The 15,754-nt window shown below is 40.2% G+C and overlaps 1 long non-coding RNA gene across 1 annotated transcript; it reads right to left on the reverse strand.

Annotated features, from left to right (window-relative positions):
• Positions 1 to 14,295: 14,295 nt before the first annotated feature.
• Positions 14,296 to 15,075, reverse strand: LOC134165240 (uncharacterized). Its single transcript, XR_009965445.1, has 2 exons — positions 14,846 to 15,075; positions 14,296 to 14,521 (listed from the first exon to the last, which is right to left on the reverse strand). It is a non-coding gene; the product is annotated as an uncharacterized LOC134165240 (long non-coding RNA).
• Between the last annotated feature and the right edge of the window lie 679 nt (positions 15,076 to 15,754).

Raw genomic sequence — 15,754 nt, forward strand, 5'->3', positions numbered from 1 at the left:
TAGCTGAGTCTTATGAACCAGCCTATTCAGCATTAGTAGTCACTCAGCTAAAGATCATCCTCTGCAAAAATAACCAGGAGCTTTGCAGTTAACTGGCTGTACAGAAAGGCTGTCTTTTAAGATGAGCTATTTCAGTATTCCTGGTGTTAGCAGAATACATACCATCTATTTATAGCCTATGTTCCTTCCTGTAATCTAAATGAGTAAAATCCACCCTGATACCATACAAAAGGGCACTGACTGTAGAAGAAAATAATTTTAAGAGAGAAGGGAGAAAGAAGGAAATCAGAAATCATCCAAACACAGTGAGGGACAATGACTTAACTTTTCTGCAGTACGGCTGGCTGTGACCTGAAAAACCTCAGGAGAATTTATTAATAACTTATTAATTAATTATTTAAGTATTTATTACTTTAAAAAAAACAAAATATACAAGCAAAAATAACCCAAACCAAACCAAACCAAACAAAAAAACACAGCCCCCCCAAAACAACACCAACACCCACCCCCACTCCCCAAACAACCCACAACAAAAAGGCAACACAAAACAGAGTGAGTAGATGTATAATTCCTTTAAGAACTGTGCTGCTCTTGTTTAACTGTTTTTCAAATATTTCCAGGTACTGACATTCTGGACCTATTCTAAAAAGTGCTGAATACCCTCAGGCTTCAACTGCAGACTCAGTTAAAACCCTGCATCACAGCTCTAAGTACATTTAGAATGAAAGGAAAAAGGATCATGCCAAAAAAAGAGATCACTGGATACATAGACTTCAGTTCCTAAAATCCCATCTTGGCATGTATAGAAAAGTCACCTGGTTTTAAGACTGCAGCATATGTGAAAACATAAAAGCAGCTATATCAGAGCTTTGAGCACTGTGTTTTGCCAATTGGTCTTTTATTAAGCCTGTCTTTCAGAGACACCAAAACCCATTCAGCTTTGTCTGCTTGACCTGCTGTAGCTCCTATTCCAGTGAATGTGAAAGAAATCACAGTGGATGGTTTCCTACCACTCAAATACTCAGAGTAACAAGTTTTTTTTTTTCCAATGAGGATGCCACTTGATGTTGCAATACATCATTAGAGTTCCTTTTTCAGCCCCTCTGCTGTCTAGCCTGAGAACAGTAGGATTTCGGAGGTATTTCGCTAGGGTAGGGAATTAGCTTGATTTGTTTGACTTACTTACCCTGAAGAACAGCTTGTCTCCTGCTTAGAACATTTTACACACCAGGAGTGAACTGTGGAACCAAACTGAATTTGAAGTAGCAGGCATTTATTTTTTATGTCATCCATAAGAAAAACATTGAACCTTTTTTTAACCATAGCCTTGAAAAGTTCACTTATTGCAGGAAAATACCAACAACCTAGTACATTCTTATGTTTAGAAGACTCACCTTTTATGAAAAAGATGACAGCCCAGCAGAAAAGTCCACAAGACCTGTACTACAGACCAACATGACACAAAAGATTTCCTGTACAGCCACACACCATGTTCACCAACACAGGGAATATCCAAATAGCTGCACTTTCACATCTCTGCTCAAGTAGTACTGGTTCAATGCATGGCAGTTGTGGCCAAAGGACATCAGTATTTATTCAAGGTTTCCCCTGACCAGATTTTTTGGATTTGAGTAAGAATCAATCTCAGTGTTATTTCTGTGAATGACAGAAAACACAGTGACTGTGTAAAATGAGCACCTCAGAGCTTCATATGAATTACTAAAAAAAAACAAGATCCAAAACACACAATACTGCACAATTACAGGCTGAACACAGACCTGTGCGTTCCCAACTCAAGTAGGAGGAAACACAAACAGTGCATTGACTGTGGAGAGCCTCCAAAACCAACTTCCTTTCTCTGCCCAGGCCCAAATGCCACCCATTTCAGTACATCCCAGAATTACTACTGTTAGTTAGCATAGCATTCAGTTCTCCTGTTACTGTTTGATGGAAAACAGACATGATCAACACCATTCTTAACCTTATAAATATCCTTGTCTAAGACAAAATACTGTCTGTATGCATATAGAGTATTAACACAGGCAACCAAGGCCAAGGCAATATAAAATAGTATTTATATTGCCCAGCCAAATACACAGCCACTCTTGGCAAGCTGTGCCAGTATATTAACTAGTCAAGCCAAAGCACTCTGCTGTCCTCTATGCACATCTTATACAGACCACAGATGCAAGACTATCTTCAAGATGACAAAATGAGAGAGAAGTTTAACAAAAAAAAAAAATATTCAAGATCATGGTATGTGATTTTTCCTGCTGCACGTTACTTGGTGAAACAGAACACAAACACTTTCAATGGCTTCCATGCAAAAGCCCACCTGATAGCCACAGCACCAAGAGGGGAAGCAGAAAGAGGTAACAAACGGTTGCATTGTATTGACACCTTCACTACAACAAAAGGCCTATTCTGCATGCTGATGCCAAACCAAGAAAATAAGAAATCCTGGTGTAAAAAGGAAAAAAAAACCAGCCAATCAGAAAAATCCTAACTTGGACCACACTAACTCTAGCCCACAACTTCTTCCTCAACTGTAACTAAGAGGAGAAGACATCGCACTTTGAAACCTACTCAGAAGTTTAATAGACCTGAGTCCTGCATACTAGAGCAGAATACAGGTGGATGCTTGGTCAAGTGCCACCGCAGCCTCATTAGAAAGACTGAAATCCTCATCTTTTGGGTTGATCCCACATTCATTCTGGGATGGACCCCTAAAGACAAACATAGGTATTTGATGGAACCTGAGCCCTAACTCAAGGACCTTACAAGAGCCTTGGACTGGTGATGGGCAGGAGCATGGAGAGCACCACTCAGCACAGATCACATGCTGGAAGTTTATAGATCCAAGCAAGCTCCCATGTTCATTTAGTCACACCTTCCTTCTCACCAAGAGCAGAGAGAAGAAACAGGAAAAAGCCACAGGTGTGCCCTCATTTGTGATCCACTACTGAAAGATCTCACCATGATTTCTAACAGTCACTGTGTCCAGGGAGACCACCTAGCAGGTGAACCATAAGGCTGGGCCAGCTTAATAAGCACATTTCATCTGCCAGCAATACCTGTACCCATGTCAACACTACAGCAGCAGTTCTTAAAGGAGTCCAGCAGGGCTACTGACAGGCAGTTTGTGTGATACTGGCATCAATGTGCAGCCCAGACTCACCTTTCCACCTCCCCTAGTGTTATTACTTGCTGATGGGCTGGAATTCACTCTTGGACAAGAGCATCAAGCAAAAGAGGCTGCACAGAGCCCTCAGTGCTGAGATGTAATCCCCAGTCCTAGCAGAGCTGATGCCAACAGGAGTTGGGTGCAGCCCAGCTGGTGGAGTCTAACATCATATGCATAGCCTGCAGACTATGGGGTATATTGAAAAGAAAATAAATGCATTATAATCAAAATACCACAAACTATACTAAGATAATAGATTAAGGCCTGTGAAGTAGCAACTGAAATGTGGTGGGGGGAAAATATCCCTTTCATCCTTTTGCAGCACTGCATGATAAAACAACTGGAGAGAGAATAATTAGCCTTTGAATTGTGCAGAAACTTGCATTAAAAGCAAAGACAAAAAAAAAAATTATTAGCAGAGCCCATTGATTTCCCAGGCTTTTGAACTACATAGGAGGGATTAATTTGAAGTCTGACTGCATTCTGAAATCAGATTTACCCTCTCAAAACTTCAACCTGGCCAATCTCTTTTATTTCCTTCTCTGGGATACAACATAAATTGGTCAGCTTGCCACAGAATTGTTCTGCCAAGGTAAAACCAACTTCCATTAAACACATATTGTGAGGCAATATATAACATGACAAAATTTACATCTAATTCAGTGTCGTGGTTTAAACCCAGTCAGGTAATTCGTTCGCTCACTTCCCCCCCTTTCTTGCCCTCCCCCTGCTCTCGGAGGGACGGAGAGGAAAATCGAAAAGAATGCAACTCCCACAGGTTGAGATAAGAACAGTTTAGTAACTAAGGTATAACACAAATCACTACTGCTACCACCAATGATAATAATGATAAAGGAAATAACAAGGGAAGAGAATACATCATCTCACCACCAGCCGACCGATAACTCACCCCCCCAGCCCGACCAAGCTCTGTCCGATACCTCCTCCAACCCCGCAGTCTCCCAGCCCTTCCGGCTAACTCCCAGTTACCTCCCCGGCATGACGTGCTGTGGTATGGAATACCTCTTTGGTCAGTTTGGGTCAGGTGTCCTGTCTCTGCTTCCTCCTGGCTCCCCCTCCTCCCTGGCAGAGCATGAGGCTCACAAAGTCCTTGGCCAAACCAAAACATCCTTGTTATCAGCTCTGTTCCCGAGCTGAGAGTCAAAACACTGCACTACACCAGCTACCAAGGAGGAGAAAAATGGCTGCTACTGCTGAACCCAGGACATTCAGTTACTTCACTAAAAATGAATTTGACTCATAGGTTTTCAGTGAAAAGAAAATCAGCTATCTGGAAAAAGCAAGTACAAGAAGTAAGAAGTAAGCTATACTTTGAGTCCCACTGGAATCACTGCGGAAATCAATCTTTGCCTATTTCAAGAAAATGACTGTATGTTTAGGCACTGCTAAGCAGATGGTCTGTAATAAAAACACCCTGCTGTTATTTGCAGATACGAGAAACATAAAACGTGCTTCCATACAAAGGAAATCAGAAATTCTGTTTTACATTGCCTGTCATAGTTTTTCTTTCACTATTTTTGCACTTATTACATGGGCCCCAGCAAATACAAATAACACAGGTTATTTCTTACAAAGTGATCAAGTTTAGCTGCATCAATTTATTTGCACTTCTCAAAAGTACTGAGTAGTGAAAGGTTAAGTATTCATAAGGTAAATTTTAAGTGGATCCAGGCAGAAGATAAGCAGTTGCTATTATTTTCCAGTGAGGTATTTGGAAAGATCTAAATCCTGCACTGCACTTTGAAATGTACTTTATACTGCCTGGCATTTCCAGTTTTTCAGAGTAATGTCCGAGACATATGAGATTTACCCTGAATTGGTATTAACAGGCCACTGCACTACAGTAATTATGTTACTGAACCTGACTAAAAGAAGTCATCGATAGAGACGGACAAGACTGACATAAAAGCGTCAGGAGCCATGGGGAAACAGCAACTCCATAAAGACTTGATATTACAAACACTGAAGAACTATCCCCTGAAAATGTCATTGAAACTGCTTTGTCCTTACCAGTTTTAAATGTCCCGAAGTGAATGCAGCACTGAGAACTTTTAGAGAAAAATTTTAGATATAAAGACAAGTAATTGCACTTTTTATCTAATTAACAATTGGATTGGCAATCTCTATAATCCATCAGAAAATAACATTGAAATGGAAAACAGTCCCAGCCATATTTCTCTAGCAATATATGAGCATGCTGCATTCTCAAACAACATGGTCCTCTCACCATGCAGACCACCCACCTGCTCCTCATATGGGTTGCTGCCTCTGAATCTGTATTTACACACCACATACGGAGAAACCTCTGCATCAGGCAGTGGCCTGCTACCAGGTCTGCAGTACGTATGTCCTTCTTGACCTTTGCAGGCACAGGGCCATGCAGGGGAATAAGCACAAGCTTGCCAGAATTGCTGAATCTTCAAATAACCTCTGGAAACTGCTTAATGCACAGTAAATCTTCAAGACTTGGCAAGAAGCTTATCAGGAAGCAACCTGATCTTACTTGACATCCTGCAGGTCATAAATTACTAATCTCTGCATATCAAAATCTCTGTAGTCTGTTGCCCGTTAAAGACTCCTCTTCCACTAGAGAACAGAAGTGAAATTAGGAAAAGTATTTTTGAAACTGGGACCTAGAGAAGCAGTATAAAGGCAGCAAGCAATATTCAAGAAAGACAACTGCAAACTGAACTGTTCTGTTTCAGCTGCTGTGGTGCACATTAAGGATGCTAAGTGAGAGATATTAACCCAAACAAGATGGAGCACAACTCTAGATTTTACTCCTTTTACACCCTTATTGTTGTTTTCAGTATTGCAGCTAAATGCTTTGACATGCATCCTACTAACATAACTTCTTTTCTCTTGTTTCTCTTTTCTTTTCTCTTTTGTTGTTTCTTTTCTCTTTTCCTTCCCCTTCCCCTTTCCTTTCCTTTCCTTCCCCTTTCCTTTCCTTTCCTTTCCTTTCCTTTCCTTTCCTTTCCTTTCCTTTCCTTTCCTTTCCTTTCCTTTCCTTTCCTTTCCTTTCCTTTCCTTTCCTTTCCTTTCCTTTCCTTTCCTTTCCTTTCCTTTCCTTTCCTTTCCTTTTTTTTTCCTTTTATTTTCCTTTCCTTTCCTTTCCTTTCCTTTCCTTTCCTTTCCTTTCCTTTCCTTTCCTTTCCTTTCCTTTCCTTTCCTTTCCTTTCCTTTCCTTTCCTTTCCTTTCCTTTCCTTTCCTTTCCTTTCCTTTCCTTTCCTTTCCTTTCCTTTCCTTTCCTTTCCTTTCCTTTCCTTTCCTTTCCTTCCCTTCCCTTCCCTTCCCTTCCCTTCCCTTCCCTTCCCTTCCCTTCCCTTCCCTTCCCTTCCCCCTTCCCTTCTGTTTTCTTTCCCTTTTCCCTTCCCTCTCCTCTCCTTTCCTATTTTTCCTTTTCTTTCCATTTTCTTTTCCTTTTTGGTTTTTTTGGTTTTTTTTTTTGGTTGGTTGGTTGTTTTGTTTTTTTTTTACACTTGTCTGGTTTTGGATCCCTGAAAGATTCATAATATCGTCTCTCAAACCAAACTCATACCAAATATCCAAATACAGCACCATGTGCCAGGGAGCCTGTACCCCAAAACATTTAGACAACTGCCTTGTCCTGCTCCAAGGATCAGCAGGGAAGCCAGGGTATGAGGGCAGGGAGGGCTGCCAGGCTTTGAGGGCATGCACAGACCGATACTTCTCTGGCTGGGAGAGTGCAGAAGACCAGCACGCCACAGGTATGAGCAATACACAGCTTGCTATTCATCCAGTGACAATCAGCGTTATGCTAAAAAAAATGCTACATCCTAAATCACTAAAATCATTCTACTTTTCACATCAGCTTTCTCGGATTGAATGAATATTGTTAACAAATTTGGCTAGTATTTAATTTCATTACCTAATCTTACTGAGATTTGTCGAGTATCTGTCCTGGAACACAGATTGTTGTTATTGTTGTTGCTGTTGCTGTTGTTGTTGTTGTTGCTGTTGTTGTTGTCAAATGGAAGACTTGTATAAACTGTGTTCCATTAGAAAAAAACAGTGCAAATCTGGGTACCCAGCAGCATTAGGAAACCAGTGAGTGTTCTTTCCATTTACTTTTTCTAATTAAATAAAACTGAAAAAGGGACTGTTGTTCCAAAGATTTTGGGAACTGCTAAATAAGTATCATGTGGCATTTGAACTGCCATACAAAAGTTTAACACACAGAAGACCACACAGCATCTCAAAAGCTATGACAGCTGATACTAATTTTAACAAAATAACACATTCAGTGTTCAAGTTTGGTGACCAGATTTTGACAAACTTGCAAAAATGGAAATGAAGAATAGGTCTAACTCTATGGTTTTACATAGATACAAATTACAGTCCATGATTTCAGGAAGTGTAGGTTCACTAATGAAGCAAAAAGCCAAGATACACAGAAGCAGATCATAAACCAATTTCACATCTCTAAGCTATAATCTTCCCTGAAACAATCCACTCCCTTGATGCAGACAGTTACATGGTATCTTTATTTTCAGAATCGTCATTCACATCAAATTATCTGAAATCCCAGGTTCATGCAAAAGCCTATAGGTAAGACATTCCAGTTGCTCACCTTCCCTCAATTTCCTCCATAAAGAAATCTGCAGGAGAATTTCAGATTAGGATCCAGAAACACATTTGAGTATAGAGATATGCACAAGTGTTTATTAGACTAAAGTTCTGAAATAGCAATCCATTTTTAAATAGACGACAATATAATGATTCTAGCATTTCATTCACTGACTAAGGTATCCTAGATTTGCTTAATGCTCTACCTCTTCCTTGCAGCCTTCTATCAACACAATAAAAGGCAGCTGCCTAGGTGCAGCAGAATTCAATTAAAGGGAAAAGAAATCCCTAGTTTCATTTCACTTTGTAAAGCAGGAAAAAAAACATCAGGAAAACAATCACTGGAACTAACTCATAATTAGGGTTAAAAAAAAAAAAAGGCACAAAAAAATTAAGAGGGTCAAAATATTCTGTGTCTGTGCTACTTTAACAGTGATAATTGCTTGAGCACAAGAAGTTGTTTTTTTCTTCCCATTTATCATTATAATTAAATTAGAAAAGCTATTCATGGGGATCTTACAACACTTAAGAATTAAACTGCTCTTTAAGTGGTGTGCACATGAAATGATATGCCAGCAGGAAAACATACTGAGGACAAAAACCTGATTTCAAAAGCATGATACTTTTGTGTAATACTGAACTCAACACACGTCACAGTGCTGCTTGTAGGTCAAATGGCTGCACATTTAAAAATGTAAAGTTGTAAGACCTGCTAAAGTTTCTAGGTTAGCTTTTGTGTATAGAGAAAAAGGGGAACAAGAGATAACAAAACCCAGCCTGTTCAGATTTTCTGAACTGAGTAGGCTAGCACCATGAGGCCAGCAAGCTGAAATGAGGTGAGATTTGCTGAACACTGCCCTGAAATCTGAGCAAGGTGCAGCTGGCAATCCAGAAGGTCACATTCTCTCGGGAAAAACTCTGTGACTTGGTGCTGAACAGGATGGCAGCCTGGCACAGCCAGAGCCTTGGCAATAAAAGGCCGAGTTCCCACATGATGGATGCATCCCCCTGAGCTCAAAAGCATAACGGCAACTCTTTTCTTGAGAAGGGCACCCTTCCTCCATAGTGATTATTAAGAAAATGCATGGTGAAGAACTGTGAACTCAAGGCCAAAACCTTTTACTCTTCACAGCAGTTTACAAATGACATTACGTCGGTTGAGAACTACAGAGCAATAGCAGAGAACAGGTCTGGAAATGAAAATACGCAAAGAGTTGCAATATTTGCAGTAACAGATAGTGATATCTACAGCTAAGAGGGGACTTTGACTTGTTTGCTCTCAGCCTAGAAACAGTGTTCCACTAAGCATCTGAAACCTCTTGGGAAGTGGACTCACAACCAGCTCCTACAGAGGTGTATTGGAAGAAATTAATCCTCCAGCAAGCAGCTCAGAGTAGGTGTGACAACATCTTTAATTTTGCCTGATGATAAACCACGCTGCCTTGAGCTAGAACCACCTGCTTTGCTGGCACTAAGCTTTTCAGCCTCTAATGTAAAGTTTACTGATTCTTCCAGCTACTCCAAAAGCTTGTCTCTTACTGAACCTTCATTAACAGTATATGTACTGTCCTGCCTCTCCATAACAGCAATATCTCTCAGTGCCACACCACTAGGTGAGAGAGCACAAGATACAAAATGCATGTCTCTGGAACTCTCTTTGTAAAATTAGCACTTAAATCCAGCTAATCACACTACTTAATCTGGTGACAACATGCAGAGGGCAACAGGACTGGAAAGAGATTATTCTCATAACCTCTAAACCACAGAGCTGACATGAACGAACATTTTCTCATCACAGTTCACTGGAAGAAAGAACTTAATCTATTTTTGTCTCCCATACTTAAACTTGTGGGTACCACTAACCACTCAAAAGGCAAAGATATAGTCACTTACCATAGCGATCACACTGGTACTCAATATAAAAACCAGAGAACTGTTATTCTGAGAGCCTGCTTCTGTCTTAAAACCAGCATCAAGCCTACATCCTGCACCTCTTGCACTCTCCATCTAGAACTCCATTATTTTTCATACGTGTGATACAGAATTGAACATATGCACAACTTGTGCACACTATTAAATCAAAAGCAAAGCAAAAAGACGACCTCTCCTACTACACTCTGCTGTCTTCTTGTTCATGAACATAAAACCAAGTATGCACACTAACTAACCCATTGTTCATTCTAGGCAATGTCACAGCTCTTGCTTTTTACCCCAGATGATGATACTCCTGGTATTCCTTTAAGGTGTCTCTCATATTTTTCCATTATAACAAGCAAATGCACAAAATTACTGGTTGTATGCACAGTTCACTTTGGAGAAGTAAATACGTTCAGCCAACGGCTTTAAGGAGTTGTTAGTGTATGCCTAAGCTGACACATAGCTGACCACAAAGTTTCACATGCTCTGGGAATTGAAAGATTGCTGAGGACTGAGGCTGCCAACTTGATGGCTGTGATCCAAATGATGGAGTCTCATTCCCGATGAAGATGGCATCTGTTCACCTGTTCCATTTTGCTGTCAACATGGAATTTCTCATGTAAAGAAGTACTGGCAATATATTTGCTAATTCTGAATTTCTTGCATTACAACTCTGAATGTAAGACAGGATTTTCCATAATACTATTGAAGCAGATTAAAAACATTTATACTGGGACTTCTACTATGGCCTGATGAAGCTGAGTTCTCTTCCTTCAGCCTATATGAGAATTCCATTTCTAACAAAATTTTCTTTCAATTATTATTTCAGAGCAACCTAGAACTTTTATTCTATTTTCTGACATACCAATTCCAAGAAATGTAAAATAGAGGCATTTTTCAACCTTCCTCAAACAGTTTCACCAGATAACCTAGTATTTGCACTCCAAGATTGAGATAAAACACAGACATCTTTTGAGCATCTCCATATACCACCTATACTGAAACACATTTGTCAATCCCTCTATTAGCAGAATGGTTTACATATATGAGAATTATAGTAGCAGATGTAAAACTTGCCTATAAACGCAAACAGAATCAGAGTCCAAATCAGCTTTAACATTCAGGAAGCCCTGGGAGATGATGCCTGTTCACAGCATTGAAATCCTTTACATACACCATGTTGTAATTCCCTTTGGAAGGACTGGCAGAGAACACAAACAAAAACTGAAGTCCCAGTGCTAAAACTGCCAAATTTAGGAAGTCTTCACAAAGTATTTCTGAAAGTTAAAATTTCTGTGTAACCGTACTGCAACTAATTGTGATCTCAGTACCTACCAGCTGAAACTCATGTCCCTGGTGGAAAGACTCTGATATGAGCCAGGCACTGATTCTCATTTTTGTGCAGTCAGAAACCAAGCTTTACTGTATCACCATTCTTTGTAGACCACCAGTCACAATACCAAGATTGCTGCTGAGTCTGCAAGACTTCAAAGCACACATTTGCTTAAGTGCATTCTCCAAAACTAGCTCTGATTTTAAAACTTTTCTCAGTATTTCTCCTTACATTCACAGACAATTACACTTATCTCTAAGGTGACCTGAACAGTAACATAAAATCAGAGGAAAGCCTCTCTCATTGTATGGACACACATGCCAGAGTAACACATGGTCCTTTGATAGAACCACTGAAACAAAAGCAGCATCAGATGCAAGTCTGTGACCTCAAGGGTTCTTGCTCAACTTTTTTCCCCTGAACTACAGCCCTTAATTAAACATTTCCTTTCACACACTTCTGATCCCAAATTCAACCAAATCTTAAAATATACCTATCACACAGACACTATCTGTAGGCTGATAGCCACCACAGACTCACACATGCAATATCCAAGAAAAACCACTAACTGCTGGAGAACTGAGGGTTGCTAGAATTCTTCTTCCCACACTGGCTCTGACCACCACTGAGGCATCCACTACTGTTAACACTGGCTTTTCACTCCTCACAGACCATCAGTGCTTGTTCCTCACTTGCCTGACGAAAGCAAAGCATGCAGTGCAGGTCTGTGGCAACAGCTTCTCTCACTCATTCCCAGATGGTGTGGAGCCAGCAGCTGCAGCGCTTTCCAATTAAATATTGCTATCACTGTGGCCAGTCCAGTGCAACACAGTACACTCAAAATCATTTATTTTATTCAACCAGCCATGTAAATGCTTTACTACTAATAAGTTCTCAGATCAGACTGAACAGAGGAAAAATAATGAAGAGGAAAACAAGGAAACTGACAAGGCTTTTCTCTGATGGAAACAATTTCTGAAACAACACATCTGTTAAGGGAACCACATTCTTCATGTTTGTGATGCACTGGCTCTACTTTTAAGTCTCACTGACACCAATATCTTTTCCATGTGAATGGCATAAGAGTCAATGTGCAAAGACAGTTTCTCATTTTGTAAATGTCCTGTATTGCCTCATAAGTTGGTTACATGGAGCTGACAAAGACAAGTTTCTTTAAAGAACCTGAAGTTACTCCACATGTGGATCAAACCAACTTTCATGTTTTTAAATAAAACAAAACAAACAGAACCAAGGTCAAAAGAGTTAGCATGAAGTAGACTCATGACAGGAGTGCCTATTCAGACTTTGGTGCTGTATTTGAATCCCTATCCTAAACTCTGCAGGAGGGTTTCAGACACAGTCTTTCACCACACAGGAGAATGCTGTCACTGCTAAACTGTCCTACAGGTCTGCCTTGAAAATTGTCAGCACCATTAAGGCAAGTTTCTAGAGAGGTGGGAGGAGGGCAATTCACCCACTGTGATTCAGACCTATATAGCAATCTATACATAAAGTTTATGTACCCGACTATCACCCCCTCAAGTGAGGAAAAGTAAAGAAATAGCTCCTCAGCATCAGGCATATGGGAATAGCTCTGTGCAAGATACCCAAATGAAGTAATGTGACGATTAGCAAGAATTAAGCCTCAGTTACAAGGAGCTTGGTCTGACCATTCAATACAAAATAATTTGGCAACTCCAGTCTATATTTGCATATATACTCAATATATTTTGCTTGATGACTGCATTTTCATGTGAATTATAAGGCTAGCTTCTGGGTATCCATTACCTCCAAGCTTTCATTGTTCTGCCAAACATGACCTTGGGAGGTCATCAAATCCTGGCTCACCAGATACCAAGAACAGAAAAGAGGATAATATAATCCACATCTGGGAAAAAGGCCAAACCCAGCTTTTACTGATGCTCCAGCACTTGATTCTGGAAGGAAATGTACATCTTTTTGTTCTACTTAGCAGGATACCAGCTGTTTCATGTAGCATCAAGAAGCAAAAACGGGTCTGTGACAGAAAAAAGCATAAGGGAGTAAAAAAAAACAACAAAACAAACCCAACAAACCAAGGAAGACTAAGCAAGAAGGCTCTGAAATAAAATACTTCAATAAAAATCTTCATCACTGATGCAAGAAGTTGTCCATGTTAATTACAACTGAGCTGTTGTCAAGACAAATCTCCTCCACCAAACGGAGCTGATTACACTTCAATTAAGATAAAAATTCATTGAAATCCTGCAAAAGAGCTGACACTGCATTAGCACTACTGCTGAAATGCTTTCCTTTGATGTTTTTTTATACCTGATCCTGCTGGAATCTGAGCATTTTTCAAGATGTCACAAATGTCCCCATCCTCAGGGGAGCCCTCCACGTGCACCCCCAGCCTCTAGACACCTGCAGAAATGCAGCTCCAGTGATAAATACAAGTCCTTAAGGATGAAAAGTGCAGCTGCCTTAACTCCTCTCTGCAGCAGCACACATAAAGGAAACCTGCAATGAATTTAGTTCCTTCCAAACATACATACAATACATACAGGCACAAAGTTTTGCAGTGTTTTAGTGCAGTGGTGCAGCTGTGCGATGCACCCACATAGCATAAACATGCTACAGACTATGAGACAAGGGGCAAGTTTTCTTCATGATGGCCTTTATGAAGGCAACATCAATAAGAAGTTACTAAAATGAAAAATACAAAGGCATTGTGTTCACAAATCAACATTTATATCTTCCAGACCCTTAGAACCTTTAAAATACTATTTTCACTTTTACTCCCAAAATTACTCTCTAGTAAGACACATCAGAAATTCATGTCAGAGCTACCTTCCAAGGATTAAAACTACTTCTCAAAACTGTTTTTTCCTTTCCCATTCTTAGAAAGAAAAACCTAAGATACAGTAAATTAGTAGAACTAGAAACAAGAATTTAAGAAAAAAGATTGCACAGTCTCACTGCTTCCCACCCTCCCCTTCCCTCTGCAGCTCAAGTTGGAGTAGAGGTAATCACCTACTGTGGGGAGAGCAGCCCAAGGCTGCCAGTACAAACTGCAGCATGACACCCCAAGGAAGAGGAAGTGAGGGAGAAGAGAGAGGACCTCTATGGTTTATCACCAGGCTGAGGCAGCAAGCATATAAACTGTTTCCTGACATTCATTCCTGCATTTGTTTCACTGCATTTGGAAAAGCAAGACTTCTCTACTAAATGCACATGAAAACGAACCACTGGGATTTAAACACTGACTACTCATTTTCAGTGTTATATTTATCGATGCTGGAAAGTGATCAGCTGTCCTTCACTGCAATTATGGCATGCTTGGCCAGAGAAGTGGAACTTCAAGAGCAGAACCCCAGGCTCAATCCTACAGTATAATTTTTGCATCTTCTGAGTATCAGAGCAGACTTGGGCATGACAGAGACTCTTCAACTTGACTTCAGCAAAACCAAGATTCTAAATGAGGATTCTGTGGAACCTGTAACCAGTAAGAAAAAAAACAAGTTACGTGACTTTGTTGTATAGAAAAATAAAACAAAGAATTAGAAGCACTGGGGGATCCTCCCTTTGTAACCAGTAGCGCAGTTTCACGCTGTCAGTCTCAGACCAGAATTAACTCAATTCATGGTGGCCTAGCAGGGCACTGAACACAACCACCACACAATCACTTCCTCCATGATGCAGAAAATCCCATTCATTCAGCTGGACTGTACAGAAAACAGCATTGGGGGGGGGCTGTCATTTTACACAAGTGCAGCGTCTCAAATAGGCCATCTCTCACACATGATCTGGGCATGGTTACCTTGACTTCATTAAAGCTTTCACAAACACTGATGCTCACTGCAGCAATCTAGAGGGAAAACTATGTAAGTGATAACGTAGTAATTGTAAAATAATTAAAGAGGGATTTATAGCTGAGGATCAATTCACACAAGGAGTTCTCCCGAACTGTTCAGTGCCATTTGAGTTTTCACGCATGGCCAATCGCCTTACAGGGAATACTCATGTCTTCTAACCTCCTTCCAGGTTAAGTATTTTCTCATATTGCAACAAAAGCTTTAAAAGCTACTAAATACTATCAGCACTCATTGTAGAACAGTGTAATAATCACATTATGATTGATGAGGGGCTAAAGAGTCCTAACACTGCTGATACAATCTCTAAAACATAAATAACATAATAATTTAGACTAAGAACAATGGCTTATTGTAAACACCTGAAAAATACCAGGCTTGGGACACAGAGCCAAGTTATACACTGCTATAACAGCAATAAATTGCTCTGTGGCTCTGTCTTTCCTAGATGTCGCAATGCATCTTCCTTGTAGGTGCACCAGTTGGACTCCAGGCACTATTTTAAGAGAAGAGAATGGAGAGCAGCATTTAAACCAGTGGTTATCTAACAGCTCTCAATATTGATGACCTAATCTGGAAACTGGATTAAATTACACAGATTAACACAGTACAGCGGCATGGATTTATGGTTGTCATGACAACCAGCAGAAAATGTATGCCACTGATCCGCTCCCAGCAGATCAGTCTCCGTGCAGCATTAACAAGATCTATCAGTAACACAGACATACTAAGTGATTTCACTGAAGATATCTGGATTGGTATAATCTCTAACTCTCTCTGCATTTTAAAATACCAAATTACAACCAGAAGGGGAGGCTCAATTTACGAAAGAATGCTGGAAGCAATGAGCATCCTTG

The sequence above is a fragment of the Pezoporus occidentalis genome, unplaced genomic scaffold (assembly GCF_034315485.1).
Source record: "Pezoporus occidentalis ecotype Australia unplaced genomic scaffold, CSIRO_AGI_Poc_V1 ctg234, whole genome shotgun sequence".
Lineage (NCBI taxonomy): Eukaryota > Metazoa > Chordata > Aves > Psittaciformes > Psittacidae > Pezoporus > Pezoporus occidentalis.